Source organism: Sciurus carolinensis, chromosome 12 (assembly GCF_902686445.1).
Source record: "Sciurus carolinensis chromosome 12, mSciCar1.2, whole genome shotgun sequence".
NCBI lineage: Eukaryota > Metazoa > Chordata > Mammalia > Rodentia > Sciuridae > Sciurus > Sciurus carolinensis.
The window spans coordinates 36,703,523-36,725,375 of record NC_062224.1 but is presented as its reverse complement, the minus strand read 5'-3'; the positions used below and the strand labels follow the sequence as shown (position 1 = coordinate 36,725,375).

Below are 21,853 nucleotides of genomic sequence, written 5' to 3'. Positions count from 1 at the left end.
TTTTACTTATCAAACTCTATGAAAGAAGAAATGAGGAGAAACAGAGCAACAAAGCTGGAAAGGAGGGGAGCATAAGGGATAGAGCAAGACAGATAACACCAAGAAGAGAATCAAAGTCAGAGAAGGGATGTTGCGTACAGAATGTCTGATGAGCTCCACAGTAGTTTGTGTGTCCTACACATGGTCCTCTACTTCTGTTCACAAACTTGTCAAATGAAAGATAAATCTACAATAGTTACCCCTCATTTTGCTATGGGTAGCTTTGTAAATGATGCCTGTGTAAAGTGCAGAGCCAGCCTTCTGCTTATTAGAGAGAGATCAAGGACGTATAGGGCCATGCTGGCCTGGCACATGGGTTACACTCTGAACCAGAGAAGCTCTATCTGGGTTTATTATAATATTTCCTGAAGGTAATAAAGAGCATTATTATGAACCCATATTACATTACCTAAAAAAATTAGCTCAATACATGTATATTCTGTATTTTAGAGATGAGAAAAGAGTTCTGAGTAAATTAGTACAAAATAGTTGTTTAAAACTGATAACCGGTTTTGATTTCTGCACTATGTGAATGATTTACTCAATACATGGGTTATCTTTTAAAAAGCTATATATCCTTATACATGTATGGTTAGTATTTATATTATAATAAATTACACAAGTAAAGTTTGTAATTTTAATATAGAATAAATAATGTGATGGATTAGAAATTTTAACTTATGATATATTGCTAATGTATATGGGCTCTAGTTAAAATACAGATTGAAATATGGTAATAACAAAAGTTATCACATAATATAAATTTCACATAGTTCTTGTGATAAAGGAAATCTGAAATGTTTGTAATACAATGTGAACCTGGATACCATTGTATTTTTATTTTGTTTTATATTTAATTTGATGTGGTTTGTTTACACAGGTGGTGGTCTCTGAAAATAAATGTTCCTCCATTATTGGTTTTGGATCTTACCTACATCCTACCTTTTCAGCATCATCACATGGTGCATTATCACTTCTTTCTTGGATATTTTTACTTCTTCCTCTTTCAGGACCATTCTTGCTAGTATTTCTTAAGTTTGAAATCTCCCTATTAGTAAAAACCTCCATATCTCCTTAACATATATAATTTTCTTAGATTCCTTTTTCTCTCTTCTCCTTGTCTTCCTCAATAAAAATATTACTTAGGATTTGTCAGTGCCAAGTTTCGGGTGTTATAAATTATATTTATTTCATCTCTTACTTTAAAATGGCTTCTCCACACTAAGGCAACTGATACTTTATTTTTCTAAACATTATAAACACATTTCATGCTCACGCATCCCTGCCTCTTCTGGTAGGTGATGACCATCTGAATCTTTTTTGAAAATTATTTCTCTCCAACCAGCTCTTCTGTTTTTCTGCTGTTCCTTAGAATGCCCATTCTAAGTCTTCATTCTTGTCTTCTTCCAAGTAGTTATTTAATGCTCAGGTTTCTCACAGCTGAATCCTTAAGCTATTTTCTTTTAAATCCTTAAGCCCACTTAGGTGACATCATCTTCTCAACTAACTCCATTTTAAACTTCCATCCCAGAGTCTTCTGACTCATGTATCTGATTTCACATTCCACATCCCTACTCAGATGCCCAAAGGTATTTTAAAGTCAACATCTCAAGAAACAAACCTATACCAATCCTGCCCAAAATAATAAGTCAATACCAATGCAGTTGTACAAGTCCCAAACAGGACTAATTTGGAGCACCTCCTTCATAGTGGACATCTAAGAGTAACTATTGCCACAGTCTGACAACTTCATGTTCTCTATAACACTAGGAGTCTTCTAGATTTCTCTTAGCACTCTCATCCTTGACTTATCACAACTGTTCCTTATCAAGACTACTGTAAAAGTATTCTCTTTTGTTCTTCCTTCATTGATTCTTAACCACCATCAATATGTTCAGAAAACATCAACCAAGGATGAATGACATTATTACAACCAAATTTTGGCGATAGAAACTACCTAAAATCCTTCAATGGTAATTAAATAACATGTGTGTTATATATTTAAGGGTATGAGAATTAAATAAATGATTCAGTAAAGTTTAGAAAAAATTGGTGGGCTCCTCTAGCTCTTTGAGACAACAGAATGTTTAAAGTGGCATATAAGATGTTGCATATTCTGTTTTTACCTCTGACTCCAGTCATCTCTGACTTTCTGTACTTTCTTTTTGTACTTCACACTGTGTAGGAGCTAGACCATAGTCCTCTTTCCATCCTGTATCAGGAGATGTGAATACTTCTGCAGAGAATGTGGATACTGAAGAATTAAACTATATGTCATTTCTGGATTAACACAGAAATTTTGAGTTCTGAATTGAATTATTGCCCAAAACATTCTTATTTTCTTCTTTATGCATTGTAGGCTGTGTGTGTGTGTGTGTGTGTGTGTGTGTGTGTGTGTGGCTAAAACAGAGTTGAGAGTTGAATGCATGTATTGAGAGGAAAACATACTCAAAACTATATTTTAAGTAAAATCAGTGATGTTATTATATGAGATTAATGTGATACACTTTTTTATAACTTATTTTTTTTGATTCATTGTAAACAAATGGGGTACAACTTGTTTCTCTGGTTGTACATGAAGTAGAGTAGCACCATTTGTGTAATCTTACATTTACATAGGGTAATGATGTTTGTATCATTGTTATTTTTACTTCTCCCCCACCCCTCCCACCTCTCTTTTTCCTCTATACAATCCATCCTTCCTTCATTCTTGCCTCCCTCCCACCCCCCATTATGTGTCATCATCCGCTTATCAGAGAGATCATTCTGCCTTTGGGTTTTTGGGGATTGGCTTATCACACTTAGCATGATATTCTCCAGTTTCATCCATTTGCCTGCAAATGCCATAATTTTATTCTTCTTTATGGCTGAATAATATTCCATTGTGTATATATACCACAGTTTATTTATCCATTCATCAATTGAAGGACATCTAGGTTGATTCCACAATTTAGCTATTATGAATTGAGCAGCTATGAACATTGATGTGACTGCATCACTGTAGGTTGCTGATTTTAAGTTATTTGGGTATAGGCCAAGGAGTATAGCCGGGTCAAATGGTGGGTCCATTCCAAGTTTTCTAAGGAATCTCCACACTGCTTTCCAGAGTGACTGCACTAATTTACAACCCCACCAGCAATGTATGAGTGTACCTTTTTCCCCAATGTGAGACACTTTTTGTTAATACATTTATCACCATCCAGTGGAACAAGCAGCCTCTGATAACACTGTGTTACCCTGTAATTGGGCTCAGGGCTTCTTCTGAATCTCCTGGAACTTCAAGTGATTTGTGTTCAGAATAGTTTAATCTGATTTACATTAGTGTGGGTTCTGCATTAGAGGTCTAAGTGATACTATACACTTGGGTGATTGTAAATAATTCCCATCTTAGCTGGGTGGAGTGACAGTGTATCATGAAGAAACCAATTTTTACCAAAGTCTCATGGAATTTTATTTGCTTTGAAGACTGGGCATGTGTTCTAAGGATAAATATGCCCTTGTCTGATTTACATATTGAAAACAATCACTTCTAGTAATTCACTTCCTTTGCTTTGGTTTCTTTTCCAATTTAAATCTACCTTTAGCTTATATGAAGAAGTTGGAAATAAATGCATTTAATATCAGAGAGACTATTTCATTCTTTGCATTATAAAAACAAAACATTTAGATAATATTAGGAAAACAAGTAATTCTTCAAATCATCCATGATTTTATAAAACTCAAAAGCTCATATACTTTGCTTTTTTTCCTCAATAAACACTTTCCTCTTTATTCCTCATTTAAATTGTGGTACTAAGTCATTCTAACTTATTTTATTATTAGCTTATACATTTTTTTTATAAAAAGTTTATCTATGTATCTGATCTTCCTAACTTTAGTTGTATAATTAGGTGTTCTTGAAGTCACCATTGAAATCTCTCTCATAATCTTTATTATTTCCATTTTCATAACTCAATGATTTTTTCCATCTCTCTGGCATTTCTTCTGGATCTCCACCCCCTCCTTTCCTCTTTTTAAACTCTTCTTTCCTTCTCTATCATAGTTTGATTTTGTATTCTGATCTAAGGTACCTCCATGCTTTTCAATACTACAAGCATTCAGCTTCACTTGCAGTACCAGGATTCCTTAGAGGTGTAGGTCCTCAAATGTATTATCATCACACTTGCTCTTTTTCTCTCAATGATGAAATAAAATTAACCATTTTTCATCCTGACCTATTCCCAAGTGCAGCACATTCTCCTTGAAGAGATTAGTGAATTCATTAAAATGAAATTTATTTTGTGCCTTATGAGATGAAGCTTCAATCCACAAACTGGTGCTAGGAAAACTAAGAGATGTTGACTTTTCCTCTTATATTAAGTAGAGGAAAAAGCTAATGTTATAAATGGTTAAACGAAAGTCTAAAGTAACAAATACAGATGCTGAAAGGACAGAGAGAGACTGTTGGGAAAGGGAAGAGATAAATATCTGTGGCCACCTCAGCTCTTTGTCCACCTAATTTCTATTCTGTCTTTCTTCCTGAGGAAGGCTATATGTGGCAATAGATAAACCCAGAAATCTCTAATTCCGCTTTTCTCTTGCAGTCAAAGGTGGTAAAGAAACCTAGCTTTGACCAAAGAAATGCCAGCAGAGGCCATTGGGGCTTGCTCCCACCAAAGCTTTTGTGAATGGTACAGTCTCTCCCTGTCTGAAACTTGTCCCTCTGGTCCCTTCTTCACCACCTACAGATTGATTACTATGCTGGGTTTATACTCTGGAATCAACCATGAGTTTTAAAAATTTGGTGAACTTTTCTGGTCCTTTATTTTAACATTCAGTCCAGCATCAAAAATGGATCACCCCATACTTCCACATTTCTAATTTCATGAGTAAAATTAATTGTCTATTGTTTGAGCAACTAGTACTGTGTCTTGAGTTATGATCTGCTGAACTTATAATAATTATGTTATGGCTCAGAAAGAGGTCAGAATTATGTAGCATAGGAGACTATGTTACATATATGGTCATATCATGTATTTGACTTAATATACCTTTTTCTTCTATGTATTAATTTTCAATTAGTTAAGTCATTTTTCTTCATCTTTTAATATCAGTACCTGCTATTAGATGTGTCAGTAGTTAAACAAAAGGTAAACATTTCAAAGAAAGTAGACATCTGAGGCTGAATATGAAAGAAAATGTTTTCAGCACTTTTTTAGGGTTCATACTTTAAGCAGCAAGATGTGACATCTTTTTAAGACCATTATTTTAGAATAAGATTTTATAATTACAAAAGTGACTTTAAAAATAACATTTATAATATAGAGGTCATACAGACACACACACACACACACACACACACACACACACACACATAAAAGCTCCTTCCATTACCTAAAAATGACCTCATGATCTCCTTGTAGAATGGAAATCCTCCTTTTTGATTCCCTACAATATATACAGCATGTTGAATGTAACATCCCATTTTAAATTGTCAGTGATATTTAGTGATGAGAAGTACTTTATCATGTTGATATATACTACAGAGGCTAGTAAACTGTTTTATTTTTAGAAAATGCAGTTCTTAATAGGCCTTCATATGGTAAATATTATATCAGTGTTTTCTGGATATAAATTCAAAGTTATCTCTGCATCTTTTGAATGCTTTGGCATATTCCTAAAATAAACTCTAGACTTCTTTTTACTTGCTCTTTCCTTAGTAATTTTAGTATTTATTTCCTCCCACTTCTTATTACAACACTAGCAATATCCTTAAAATAAATTACCAATATTACAAATAAAATCAAATTATTAGTTTGCATTGTGTTTAATTGTTTTACTTTTAATATTCTTTTTCTACTCACCTTTTATGGACAAATTATCTCATGATACTCATGTGTATTTCAATAAATTATTTTTCTTTTAGTTAAGGTTTCTACTATAGTATTTCATCTATAATGATCATAATAGTTTACTTTTTGCTCACAAATATCTTTTGTGCAGTTTTATTGAGGTATAATTGATATACAAATAACTGTATATATTTAATGTTCTGTATGTGGTTTCATTTGTTTGGGTGCATGCATATACCCATGATACCATCACCATAATCAACATAATAAACACAAGGATCACCTATGCTTATGTTTGCATGCATGTGTATTTTAGTTTTGGCAAGAACATTTTCTGTAAGATTTACCCTGTTAAATTTTTAGACATATCAGTCAGCTTTATACAATCTTAACCCTAATACCTGACTAGAAAAACTTAGTGAGAAAAAGTTTATTTGGGCTTATGGTTTCAGAGTTTCAGTTGATGTTCAGTTGATTCCATCATTCTAGGCCCACGATGTGGCAGAAGGACATGGCAGAAGGGCATGGCAGTGGAAAGCAGCTGATGTCATGGTAACCAGGAAGTAGAGAGAGAACTCCATACCCCAAAGGTATGCCCCCAATGACCTACTTCCTCTATTCACACCCTATCTGCCTGCAGTTACCACCCATTAATCCATTCAAATTATTAATCAATTGAATTAACTAATCCACTGATTAGTGTACAACTCACATAATTATTTCACCTGTGAACATTCCTACAGCATCTCACATGTGAGTTTTTGGGATATACCCTATATCCTATATCTGGATTAAAACATTACAATATTCATTCACTATTTTGTACAGCAGATCTCTAGTTGTATGTTATTCTAAAACCAAATGTATAGGTAGCAGAGGGAAAACAGGATAGAACCAGAATTCTCAACCTCAGCACTATCAGATGCTTTTGGATTAGACTATTGCTTATTGTGGGAAAATTTATGTTTGTTTTGGAGTGTGCAACAGCATAACTGACCTCTGAATACTGGGTGAAAGTAGCTCACACCTCTGTATGACAATCAAATATGTGTTTGACAATTACCATTTGCTTTTCAGGAGGCAACATCCTTCCCCATTTAGAACCAGTAGAATATAAGGAAATGTTTCTAGTCCAAACTTGGAAGCATTACATTTCAGTATGTTTAAATTGACTTACTAAAACCCACCCATGTGGCCAGATCTACAGAAAGGGAGGTTGGGGAAAAAACTAACTGTGGGTTAAAGAAATAGAGTAAATGTGAGTGGCCGATAATAAGATGTCTAGTGAGGGTTATAAAATATCCTTCCTTTTTCAAACTAGTTTTCTGTTTTGGGGGTACATATTGTTGTTTCTTTGGGAAAACAAAACAAAACAAAAAAACCTGAAACAAACATATTCTATACTTTGTTTCAGTTTGGTCACAATCACTGACTCTGACTGCTTTATAGGATCTACCTAGAATGCTTCTCCAATTACACCTTCACTGAAGCATTCTTGTATCAGAAGTAGAGTTGTAGCTTCCTCTCCCAAAATACAAGCCTAGCTGATGAATTATTGCTGATTCTTTTTATGCTATCATAAACTGGTCATGTATCTGCATATTACTATAGCTAAAATTGTCTTCAGCCAATATGTCATGTGTTTATTGCAGACATATTAGACTGGGAATAACTAATCAATGTCTAGTTTAAACTGGTGGAGATCATGAATTATTTTACCTCTTTTTTTACTATCTAATTAAGCCACAATTAATCATATTTTCTACATTTAAAAAATGTATTTGTTGTAATTAGTTATACATGACAGTAGAATGCATTTCTTAAGCTTATGAAGGGAGTATGAATTCATTTCCCTAGGTATCAAGAACTTCTAAAAGCTTGCTTCATACTTGCTTCCCAATGCCTTTCCTGAACATTGACTAAAACTTCTTAATTCTAACTCCTGTCCTAGATGGCTCTATTTTTTTTTTTGATACTGGATATTGTGTTTTCCTCTGGGATATCTCATATTTAATAGACTCCTTGAAAAAGAAGCCAATTATCTATACTCCTGCTCTCACAGTGTGACCTCTAGTCCTTCCAAAATCATGTGTATTTAATACATTTTATACAAAATACAATTTAATTTTATATTGTCAGTTGGATGATTACTTTTGAAGAATACTTCATAGAACTGAATTAAAATAAATGAGTATATTTTAAACAAACAATTATATTGTTCCCAAATGCCTGTTTTAATTTTAAGTAGAAAAACAACATTTGGCAAAACAAAGGTCTTCCTGGAATACTTAATGAATATAAATTATTTGCACTTTTTGCACTTAATTCTTTTCTTGTTGGTTTGTGAAAGAATGTGGTTTTAAAAAGACTATCCTTGGTTAATACACTTCCTGTGTATTATCGCTCACTTGATTAATATTAACTATATATCTTTTATTTCTTCATTGTACAATGATATAATTTATATGCAAGAGAAACCTTAATATAGATTTCATATTAACATACTTTTAATAAAATTGATTTCACTGCAAAATATATATATACATATATATATATATATATATATATATATATGTCTGATATATATCTGGCAGAGTCTTTGCTTATTTCTTTTCTTTCTTTCTTTTTCTTCTTCTTCTTCTTCTTCTTCTTCTTCTTCTTCTTCTTCTTCTTCTTTTTTTTTTTTTTTTTTGGTACCAGGATTGAATATAGAGGCACTTAACCACTGAACTACATCCCCAGGCTTTTTTATTTTTTTATTTTGAGATAGAGTATCACTAAGTTGCTTAGGGACTTGCTAAGTTGTTTAGTGCTTTGTTAAGTTGTTGAGGCTGCCCTTGAACTTGCAATCTTCCTACCCAGCATCCTAAGGAGTTGAGATGTGCCATGATACCCTAGAAAGATCTAATATCTTTTAGACTGAACTCTTCATGTGCAATAGCCGGTCTGTTTAGACCACATCTAAGTAGCAGAGGATGGTTTTGAGAACTCTCCTTGGTGGAGGCACTAGTTGTTGAATCTGTTTTGTATGACTCTAGGATCAAAATGAGGTTCTTATATGTAGACTATTATAAGCTTGTTTTATTATAATCAAATAAGAGTAATGCTAAATTTTTGCTGGGTGGGAATGCATCTCAGTGGTTCATTACAGGCCCTAAGTTTGATGTCCTGTATTGCAAATAAATAGAGGCTAGACTTTACCCATATATTTATATTTACTTACTTTCAAACACACACATATATTTTTATATGTTAATATGCTTTTGGTACAATGAAACTAAATTATCTTAATTTTTCTTCACTTTGTTTATTTATTTAACTATTTATGGTACTGGGAATTGAACTCAGGGGCACTCTACCACTGAGGCACATCTCCAGCCCTATTTTGTATTTTATTTAGAGACAAGATCTCACTGAGTTGTTTAGCACCTCACTTTTGCTGAGGCTGGCTTTGAACTCATGATCCTCCTGACTCAGCCTCCAGAGCTGCTGGGATTACAGGCATGAACCAGTGTGCCCAGCCATCATTTTACATTTTAAAATATTATATGAGACCACAGAAAACAGCATAAACATATGTCAAAACTACTATTTTTGGAGAGATCACTATTTTTATAAATTTATTTTAAACCAAGTTGAACAGGTGATGACTTCCAACAAATTTACAAATGCTGAAAATAGGCTCCTCATTAGTATCATGTTAGTTTTATTGTTGTTGCTGTATCCTCAGGTATGTGGTTCTTACAATTTCAAATAAATAAAGCAGTATGAAATTGCTCATATGTATTATTGAGGCAAAACTCACAGAAGTATTAAATTGCTATAAAAATACATTTGTTATTGCAAGAAAATCATTCAGCTACAACATTAAATACCTTGTCTTGAATGCTTATGGAACTTGTGTGTGTGTGTTTTTTTTTTTTCTCAGAGATCTTAAAATGATTGTAATGTCCCATTTATTTGAAGGATGTGTTGTTGTTTGTGATCCCCAGTAGATTTTGGGCACAGGCTGTAAAATTTGCCTCATTTGGCATCGCCTTAGCAGCACCTCACTCAGCCTTGTCTCTCAGAATACAGTTAGGAATAAAAAATGTCTGACTCATTGACAATTTGGATGAATCAGATGCTGTTGTGAACACCAAATTTTCAACAAGGGGCATATATATTGACTTGTGCATTGGTTTTATGGATGCCAATGACACCGCCTCCCACCACAATAAATATCTGAGCCAAAAGTTCACAAGTTAGCTATTTCACTGTGTTTAAGCTGCTATAAGAAAATGCCTTACACTGGGTAATATATCAGTAACCAAAATTTATTTTCACATTTCTGTAATCTGGGAAGTCCACATTCTAGGTGCCAGAAGAATCAATGCCAGTGAGGGCCCACTTCTTGTAGAGGACCCCTTCTATGTGTCTTGTCCTGGCAGACATATCATTCAGGAAGGAGGATTCCTTATGACCTAATTCACTTCCCCACGGTTCCACTTAAAAAAGAAAATCACATAGAGAATTAGGGGTGAACATATGAGTTGTGAGGAGATAAAATTATTCAGACAAAAGCACTAAGTTAAGCAGAATTTGGGAAAACTTCAGGGGTGGTGAAGTTGCCTGAACGATTCTGTGCATTTTTCCTTTTCCAAAGTTATTTACAAGTAAAAGCAAACAAATAAATTTTCTGAAAGTGTTATTAAATATAAAAAGCTTGGTAATTATTTTAAAATTTTAAAAAAATGTGTAGTTTTATAGTTCTTAAATCTAATTTGTTAGATAAAATTAGAAAGTTTCTATTTGTTTTAAATAAATTTGGGACAAATTTAATCTTAATGCATATTTAACCATAAAATGAGAGCAGACTATCCATATAACAGTTTTCTTTTATTTTGGCTTCTGTATCTGACAGTATGACATGACATCCATCAAGCAGCCAAACAGAAAAAATTCTAAGTATATATATTTATGGACATATAAATCAAACTACAAACTCTACAGAGTTTAGAAAATATGTATCTCTTTACTGAGTAATGGAGTCACCTTGAGTTCCTTAAATCAATAGTTCACTGAACCTAAAGAAAAATTTTCAAGCACTGGCACATACATAATCTGCCTTATGCCGCATGCGAGAACATGTTTAGTAGAATTGAGTTAAACTACTAAAATAAAAAATGCCTTCACAATACGGACGGCTGAAGACAAACTTCTTAGGGTCATAGACCATCAGTTTTGTAAAAAGCTTTTACATGTAGAATGCATATATTGTTCATTCACTAATTTGTGCAATTATTGTTTTTAATATATTCCAGTTGTGAAACCAATACTAAAAATTCAATTGTTTTGATTAACTCAATTGTTTGATTGACTCCATATTGATTGTGTCCTTTGATACACTAATACTTTGGATTTTCATAAATTTTAATTTATCAAAATTTTCTTATATCATTTCTTCATTTGTTTGGAAAGAAAAACAAATGTAAAGAAAGTTGTAAACAGACAAAAACAAAAAATCTGCTTTTCCTTCACAGTCTGTGAACATCCTAGCTAGCTATTAGTTCATTAGTCAGCTTGCAAGTATACTTCTCCATTATTGGTCCCCTGTTAACATGGTGCAATTCAACTGCTTAGGGATAGCACCCCGTCATCTTTTCTCATGCTTTTCTCTCTCCTACTCACTTGCTTTCTCTCTCCTCCTCACTTTTCCACTCTCTCTAGCACACGCCCTTTCTCTTTTCCTCTCATTTTCTCTCTTACCCTGCAGGGAGACACTGTTTGCTTAATAAACTCCCTTATGTGATTTCACATGTCCGGTATGGTTTACGTGGGTTTTCTTACATTGGTGCCATTACACAAATGGAATTTGATGGCTTTAAGTGGGGGGACAGGTGAAGGGTTCCCAGGGTTGAATCTGCCAGAATGGAGGACCCAGATCCCATGGTGGAGACTGATACAGCTGAGTCTGTGACCAGGGCATCCCAAGACCAGAGTAGTCGACTGGAGATGAGGAGGTAGCACATTGATTGTGTCATCACACAAGCACCAATGTGTGCCAGGCAAAAGCTGAGGAAGGTTGAGGACCTGATATCAGGGTTTTCGAGTGCAAGTGCAAGCTTGAATGTGAAGACAAGCCTCAACCCTGAGAGAGAATCTCCACCATAAATTCAGGAACCCACCCAGCAGATAAGACTGACTATAGAGGCCAGCCCTAGCTATAAAAGTCGAGGCTGGGGGTACCCTCACCCATCAGCTGCCTCAAGGGTCCCAGATCAATGGTTGCTTCTCAGATTGGCAGAGGAGTGCTTAAATTGACCTAAGGGACCCGCCTAGGGGACTCACCAATCTGAAGTCCAGTGATGGATGCAGAGCAAGGCAGAGCGACCAGGCAGAATGCAAGGTGAGACTGTGTCTGGGGGCACTGGGCCATCAGATGGGGTTCCACTTGCTTAAAAGACAGTGGAAGAGTCCACCTGAGTCTCAGCACCAATGTAAGAAAACCCACAAAAACCACGCTGGACATGGGAAATCACATAAGGGAGTTTACTCTGCACACAGGGGTGTGCACATCACAGACTTTGGACCCATGAAGGCTTGCCACTGGTATTTTCAGGCCTTCCAGCTGAGTTTTTCTTTTTAAAATCACAATAGGAAGGAAAGAAAAGAGGAGAGAGAGAGAGACAGAAAAGGAAAGGAAAGGGAAGGGCAAGGAAGGGAAAGTGGAAGGGGAAGGGAAGGAAGGAAAGGGAAAGGGAAAGGAGAAGGAATAGGAAAGGAAGACCACTGCATCATGACAAGAGAAACTCCTAATACAGTGTCCATTAAAAAAATCATTGTTTCTAGCACATCCACACCTGGTCATTTAGGGGTTGTCAATGCCTCTTTTTCAATGAAAATAAGAAAGTTGAGCAATTGCAGTAAGGGGCCTGTAGCCCTCCACAACTGCAATATTTACTTTCTCAGTTTTGACAAGGAAGAGTTGACAACCTATTCAATGGGAAGACCATGTTTGCTTCCATGTCAGGAGCTCCACAATAGCTGCTCTCTGCTTTGGACACTCTTCCTCTGATAGACACATGACCTGTCCCTTACCTCCAATTCTGACCTCCTCATTGGTCAGTCCATCTCTGTGCACACCCCCACAACTCCATGAACCCTCTCAGACCCATTTACTCCACTTACTTTTCACTTGGGAGCTCACCCATCTGCCTTTGTCTTCCCAATTTCCCAGGATTCTCCTTAGAATCTCAGTTCCTGCCCTCATGGGGGAACTGTTCCTGCATCATTTTTCATGAAGTTCAGATCCAGAACCTAGCTAAGGCCTGGCTCACTGAATATCTGTTGACTGAATACTGACTAAAACATCATCCAAGGAGCAGCCCTAGAAGCCAGGAACAAAGCCCAGACTCACACAGGAAGACTTACTATATGGTTGTAGAAGAAAAAATGTGAAAAGGGAAGAGATGCTGTCAGGAATTCCTCTGCAAAAAGAAGACAGTGGACTGTTCAAGGATGGTACAACAAGCACAGCCCAGGAAAAGAGGCACAGAAGATGAAGCATCTCCACCCTTATGCCTGTTCACAAGCCTGACAAGATCCCTACCTGGAAACAGGGTTAGCTGCTACCAAGATACCTTGGAGATAAAGGTCACATGACTGTAATTTGTCCTATTACCAGAGACAATCCTCCCAGGCCACTTTATTTGACTAAGGAGCAACCATTCATGGTGCATAGGTGAGGTTTCAGAGCGGAAATACAAAGAAGGGTTGTGGAGAAATTTGATGCCCATATTTTCACCCTGAAGTTAGAGTCCTCCAGAGAATCATATCCACTCGAAAAACAGTAAAAGGGTAAGGAGAGGTTATTCCTGCCAATATCCCTCAACATCCAAATAAGGCTTCTACTAAAGACATATGTCACTGGACTTCTTAGTTTCTTCGGTTATTCTCCCTACTATCTTTTCTTGCAAAAGAAAACCTAACCCAAAAAGAAACCCTAACCCTAAATTTTTTCTAGTTGTAGATGGACACAATACCTTTATTTTATTTAGTTATGTGGTGCCAAGGATCAAACCTAGTGCCTCACACATGCTAGGGAAGTGCTCTACCCCTGAGCTACAACCCCAAGCCCCAATACATAGAAAATTGATGCTAGAATTGGAGCTAAGCCCATTATGGATAGATTAGCACTAGTAGTTACCAATGTTATTTTAAACCTACATATTATAAAGAAAATGTTTAGATTAGTTATATTAAAATTTAAATAGCATAAAATAATACCTAGTATTTTTAGGTATATTATTCACTGGATTTTTCACAAATATGTATGTTGTATGACTACTTTGAAAAATAAGATAAAGAAGCATTTGATCACCTTAACATATTTTTACATGCCCCTGTTCAGGTTCCTCCAACCATTCTAAACTGTTATAAAACCTTAAGTATTTTAAGTATTGACTCATGAAATGTCTTATAAATGGAAGTATGCTGGTGGATTGAGTGGCATCACAGGGCTCAACCTCTGTGTCCAACATTGAGTTTTATACAGGGTAAAAGATAAAGGTTTAATATCATTTTGTTACTTGTGGCTTTCCATTTTTCCAGCACCATTTGTTGAATAGGCTATCTTTTCTCCAGTGAATGTTCTTGGCACCTTTGTCTAGTATAACTGTATTTATGTGGGTTTGTCTCAGTGTCTTCTGTTTTGTACAATTGGTCTACCTATTTTGGTGCCAGTACCATGCTATTTTTATTGTTATACCTCTTATATTGTTATAGTTTTAGGTCTGGTATTGTGATATCTGCTGCTTCACTTTTCTTGCTAAGGATTGCTTTGGCTATTCTTGGTCTCTTATTTTTCCAAATGGATTTCCTGATTGCTCTTTCTAGTTATATGAAGAATGTCACTGAAATTTTATAGAAATTGCATTAGTATTGCATAATACTTTTTGTCTTATTGCCACTTTGACAATATTAACTCTGACTATGCAGGAGCTTGAGAGATCTTCCCATCTTCTAAGGTATTCTTAAGTATCCTTCTTTAGTGTTCTGTAGTTTTCATTGTAGAAGTCTTTCACTTCTTTTGTTAGAGGGATACCCAAGGTATTTTTTTTTATATTACTGTGAATGGGGAGTTTTATTTCCCTTTCAGTGGATTTATTGCTGATGTATAGGAATGCATTTGATTTATGGGTATTGATTTTCCTCCTACTTTGCTGAATTCATTTATTCTAGAAATTTTTTCATGGAATATTTTAGATAGTCTAAATATAGAATCAAGTCACAGCAAATACTGATAGTTTGAATTCTTTATCTGTTTGTGTACCTTTAAATTCTGTCTTATTGCTCAGGCCAGTTTCAAGGACCATGTTGAATAAAATTGGTGAAAGAGGGTATTCTTGCCTTGTTCCAGTTTAGGGGGAGTGCTTTCAATTTTACCCTGTTTAAAATTTTGTTGGCCTTGGGTTTAGCATATATGGGTTTTATGTTGAGGTATGTTCCTACTCTCCCTAGTTTTTCTTACGTTTTGAAAATGAAGGGGTGCTGTATTTTGTCAAATACTTTTTCTGCATTTATTGAGATGATCATGTGATTCTTGTTTTTAAGGCTATTGATATGATGAATTACATTTATTGATTTCCATGTGTTGAAACAACCCTGCATCCCTGGGCTGAACCCCACTTGATTGTGGTGCACTATCTTTTTAATATGTTTCTGTATGTGATTTGCCAGAATTTTATGGAGAATTTTTGCATCTGTGTTCATCAGGGATATTGGTCTGAAGTGTTCTTTCCTTGATAGATGTTTGTCTGATTTTGATATCAGGGTGATATTAGCCTCATAGAATGAGTTTGGAGGGGTTTCCCTTTTCCTTTAGTCTGTAGAAGTAATTAAAATTACTCCCATAGAAAGTTTCAACAGTGCTTGGATGAAGCTCAGTGGTAGAGAGCTTGCCTAGCATGCACAGGCCTCGGACTTTAACCCCCAACACTGCAAGGAAAGGACAAGGATGGAAGGGAAAAGGTGGGAAGGGAAAAGAAAAAAGGAAGAGAAATTGGAGGTGACAGTAAGAATTGAGTCATTAAAATGAAAGGGCAGGATCCAAGATGGTGGACTAGAGGGTGACTGCATCTTCTGTTGCTCCAGAACCCAGGATTCAAGAAGGGGAGGCATTGAGAGACTTGGACCAACATAGAGCCACGGGGTGAGTCTCTCCCACCGGGTGAAGTTCGGCCCGGGTGGCAGGCCCTGACAGGGGCAGCTTCTTGGAGCAGGGCAGGGCAGCCAGAGACTTCCCCAAGCAGCCCTGCTCCCTCCCATGGCAGGCTCGATCCACAGCCATCTTCTTGGAGCAGGCCACACAGTGAGAACTTTACCGCTCAGAGCCAACTCCAAGCCCTGGACCCAGTGGCGGGCCCCGGCCCGCAGGCACTTTCTGGGACCAGGGCAGGGCAGCCAGAGACTTCCCCAAGCAGCCCAGCTCCCTCTGGCAACAGGCTTGATCCACAGCCAGCTTCTTGGAGCAGGCTGCGCAGTGAGAGCTTTTCCGGTCAGAACCAACTCCAAGCCCCAGTCCCAGCGGTGGGCCCTGGCCTGCAGGTGACTTCTGGAACCAGGGCAGGGCAGTCAGAGGCATCCCCAAGAACCCCTGCTCCCCCTGGTGGCAGGCTTGTTTCACAGCCAGCTTCTTGGAGTAGGCCACACAGTGAGAGCTTTTCCGCTCAGAGACAACTCCAAGACCCAGACCCAGCAGCGGCGCCGTCCCACAGGCAGCTTCTGGGACCAGGGCAGGGCAGCCAGAGACTTCCCCAAGCAGCTCTGCTCCCTCTGGCAGCAGGCACAATCTACAGACAGCTCCTCGGAGCAGACCCACCCAATAAGAGGTTTTCTGCACAGAGCCAACCCCAAGCCCTGAAGCCTAGCAGCAGGCCCCAGCCCGCAGGCAGCTTCTGGGACCAAGGCAGGACAGGGAGAGGCTTTCCCCTAGCAGCCTGGCTCCCTCAGGTGGGGGCAGGGCCTGTCTATAGCCAGCTTCTAGGAGCAGGACTACCCACTGAGAGAATTTCCACACAGAACCAACCCCAGCCCTGGACCCAGTAGTGGGCTACGGGCAGCTTTCTTCAGAAGCACTGCATTTTCAAGTTCCTCCAAGACTTCAGGCTACTGAAGGCTGGGAAGTGATATACTGGAAATCTACAGGGACACTATAAGCCAATAGAGGAAATCTGCAATATCTCAGAGTCCCACTGATATCTGACCAATATGAGAAAACAAGGGAAGAAAATGTCCCAAACAAACGTAGATACTACATCAATAAAACCCAATGACAGCACAGCAGAAGAAATGTCAGAAAGGGAGTTCAGAATGTACATAATTAATCAGGGAAGCAAACAAGGAGATGAAAGAGCAAATACAGGCATTGAAGGAAGAGATGAAAGAGCAGGCATTAAATGATTGCACCAATCAACAGATAAAAGAGCAAATACGGGAAGCAAGAGATCATTTCAATAAAGAGTTAGAGATACTAAAAAAAAAAAAGAAATTCTTGAAATGAAGGAAACAATAAACCAAGTTAAAAACTCCATAGAAAGCATAACCAATAGGATAGAACACCTGGAAGAGAGAACCTCAGACATTGAAGAAAATATATTTAATCTTGAAAACAAAGTTGACCAAACAGAGAAGATGGTAAGAAATCATGAGCAGAATCTACAAGAATTATGGGATATCATGAAAAGGCCAAATTTAAGAATTATTGGAATTGAAGAAGGCTTAGAAAAACAAACCAAAGGAATGAACAATTTATTCAATGAAATAATATCAGAAAACTCCCCAAATCAGAGGAATGAAATGCAAAACCAGGTACAAGAAGCTTATAGGACTCCAAATATACAAAATTACAACAGACCCACACCAAAGGCACATTATTATGAAAATACCTAACATACAAAATAAAGACAGAATTATAAGGGCTGTGAGAGAAATGAATCAAATTACATTCAGGGGGAAACCAATAAGAATATCAGCAGATATTTCACTCGAGACCCTAAAAGCTAGAAGGGCCTGGAACAACATTTACCAAGCTCTGAAAGAAAATGGATGCCAACCAAGAATTGTATACCCAGAAAAACTTACTTTCAGATTTGAAAATGAAACAAAATCCTTCCATGAAAAACAAAAGCTAAAAGAATTTACAAAAAGAAAGCCGGCATTAAGAATATTCTCAGCAAAATTTTCCATGAGGAAGAGATGAAAAACAATGATGCAAATCAGGAAATGGAGGAACTAACCTAAAGGAATAGCCAAATAAAGGAGAAACCAAATCATGTCTAAAAACAAAAATGAGTCAAATGACTGGGAATACAATCATATCACAATAATAACCCTGAATGTTAATGGCCTGAACTCATCAGTCAAAAGACATAGACTGGCAGATTGGATTAAAAAGAAAAATCCAACAATATGCTGCCTGCAAGAGACTCATCTCATAGAAAGAGATACCCAGAGGCTAAAAGTGAAAGGATGGGAAAAAACATACCATGTACATGAAAACGGCAAAAAAGCTAGAGTATCCATCCTCATTTCAGATAATGTGGACTTCAAGCCAAAACAAGTCAGAAGGGATAAAGAAGGACATTACATACAGCTTAAGGGAAGCATAAGTCACCAAGACATAAAATCATAAATATCTATTCCCCAACATTGGCTCATCCATGTACATCAAACAAATCCTCCTAATTCCAGAAATCAAATAGAACACAACACAATAATACTAGGCAATTTTAACACACGTATCTCACCACTGGAGAGATCTTCCAAACAAAAATGGAATAAAGAAACCATATATCTCAATAACACAATCAACAATTTAGAATTAACGAACATATATAGAATGTACCATCCAACAAAGAACGAATACACTTTCTTCTCAGTAGCACATGGATCCTTCTCTAAAATAGAACATATTTTATGCCACAAAACTACTATTAGCAAATACAAGAAGATAGAGATACTACCTTGTATTCTATCAGATCATAATGGTTTGAAATTAGAAATAAATGACAATGAAAAACAGAAATTTCTGCAATACCTGGAGATTAAATAATACACTATTATATGATGAATGGATAACAGAAGAAATCAGGAGGGAAATAAAAAAATTCTTAGAAGTAAACAAGAACAAAGACACATCATATCAAAATCTCTGGGACACTATGAAAGCAGTACTTAGAGGAAGATTTATTTCATGGGGTGCATTCAACAAAAGAAGTAGAAATCAATGAATAAATGACTTAACACTACAGCTCAAAGCCCTATAAAAAGAAGAGCAGACCAATACCAAAAGTAGTAGAAGGCAGGAAATAGTTAAAATTAGAGCTGAAATCAATGAAATTGAAACAAAAGAAACAATTGGAAAAATTAACAAAATAAATAGTTGGTTCTTTGAAAAAATAAACAAAATTGATAAACCCTTAGCCACACTAACAAAGAGAAAGAGGGACAAAACTCAAATTACTAAAATTTGGAATGAACAAGGAAACATCACAACAGACACGGGTGAAATACAAAACATAATTAGAAGCTATTTTGAAAATCTATATTCCAACAAAACAGAAAACCTTGAAGACATCAACAAGTTTCTAGAGACATATGAATTACCTCAACTGAACCAGGAGGACATACACAACTTAAATAAATCAATTTCAAGCAATGAAATAAAAGACGACATCAAAAGCCTACGAACAAAGAAAAGTTCAGGACCAGATGGGTTCTCAGCCGAGTTCTACAAAATCTTTAAAGAAGAGCTCATTCCAATACTCCTCAAAGTATTACATGAAATAGAAGAGTAGAGAACCCTCCCAATCTCATTCTATGAAGCCAATATCACCCTGATACCTAAACCAGACAGAGACACATCGAGGAAAGAAAATTTCAGACCAATATCCTTAGTGAACAGCAATGCAAAAATTCTCAACAAAATTTTAGCAAATCGCACTTAGGTAATCAGCTAAAAGGAGTTTTGAAGAAGCTGGTTTATCCTGCTGAGTTAAATGTCTCTTTAGAAACCTTAGAAGGAGAAACAAATCAAATTTATACTTTATTATCTGAAGTAGATAAAACAAAAGAAGATCTTATAGAACATATTAAAAATCTTCAGACTGACAATGTTGTCAGAGAATACAGAGTTTGAAAATGAGAATCAGAAACTTCGGCAGAAACTTAAAGTAATGATTGAACGGTATGAAGAAAATTAAGTGAAACTCCACCAGAAATTAATAGTAGAGGAAAAATGCCAGTTAGAGGAAGAGGAGAGACTTTACAGAGTGGATAAAAGGATCAGCCTTACAGCTAAACAACTGGAGACCTATAGAAAGCAAGCCAAAGATTTTGAGGAAGAATTGGAAAGAAGCATCCATTTTTATGAGAGCCAGATTATTTTCTATGCGAATAAAGCTTGTGATGATGAGTTGGTAGTTCGACTGCTGAAAGAAACTGTGAGTATTTAAGGAAAATAAATGCTCAGCAGACAAAAATTAAATGAAATGGAGTTTAAATTTAAACTTTTAGAAGAAGATCCTTATGCACTTGTTGTTTCAAATACAGCTTTTGGCAGAGAGCGTCCTTTATATGGTGCCTCACTGCTGGTTCAACCTTCATGTGAAATGAGAGCTTTTCCTTTGGAAAAGAAGGGTCCACTCAGATTGTCACCATTACATCCAGAGGAAGGAGGAAGAGGCTCAGGAGCCCCAGAGAATCCTCTGGACCATCAGATTACCAATGAAAGAAGAGAATCAAACTATGATACGGTAACTGATCCTCATAGAGTACGTGCTGACACTGGGCCCCTGTCATCGCCATGGGAACTGGAAGGTAAGAGGATGATCCCTCCACCAGGCCGATCATATTCTGATCCACCTTCTCTTCTACAAAGGCAAGAAATATATTATTCTAATTACGGTAGACCATCAGAACCAGGAAACCACCTCCAATCCAATACAAAATGTCTATTCACTGAGGCGTCTTCCTCCTTATCCTCCACCAAGAGCTGAATTCCCCCCCATCCCCACATTCTGAAAGAAGCAAGTTCACTTCAGGGTTGACTCCACCTTCAAATGAGCCTGCTATTGAACATCCAGAACCACACCATGAATCCTGACAGTATTTTTGATCTCTCTTCAAAATATGACTTATCTCTTACTTTTAATTCAAGTAATTGCTTTTAGTTAGTTATTATATTGTTGTTCCAACTGAAGCTTAATTAAATTAGAATTCTGAGGACAATATTGTATAAATAAAGATGATTTCAATATGAATCTTATGAGTAAATTATTTCCATTTTTTATAGTATAACTTTTAATTTGATTCTTCCACTATTACTTAAACAACAATGGGAGTATTATATACATAATCTTGCAGCTGCAGATATTTTATACTCCAAAGACTTGCTTTATGCTAAGAAATATATTTGCTATGATTGTAGCAAATGTGAAAATACCTTTTTTGCTTTATGAAATATTTTAATTGTTTTAAAGTCTTGTTTGGCATTGGTGATACTGATAAAATCAGTTCTTCCATTATAAAAGGAATAACTAGAGCATAATTAAGAGTAAATAAGAAAACATGACTGAACATGTCATTTAACAGGAGATTTCAAAAACAAAAAAAAATTCAGTTCTCAGAAAATGCTTAGGAATTGGAAACCACAATTTAAACTCATTCTATCCCCATTTTCCCTTATATCTTCCTTATTTTGTACCCATTTTCATAAAATTAAGATTTGCATTCTGCTGTGGTTCACTGATAGGGGAGTAACCTAATCTTTGTTTTGCTTTTAGGGAGAGTTTGGCTATATATACAATGTTTTAATTTTTAAAGTTTCTAAAATACTACTTGAGAAAAATGTCAAAGTGGTTCAATAAGTTTTGAGGTATGACCTGATAAAGAAAACTGAGGTGAGAGGGAATTAAGTACTGTTCAGCAGAACCAGGTATAAT

The 21,853-nt window shown here is 36.3% G+C and overlaps 1 pseudogene; it reads left to right on the top strand.

The window, feature by feature from the left end:
* Window positions 1-20,908, top strand: part of LOC124961236 (melanoma inhibitory activity protein 2-like) — a 152,389-nt pseudogene extending 131,481 nt beyond the window's left edge.
* Window positions 20,909-21,853: the final 945 nt, after the last annotated feature.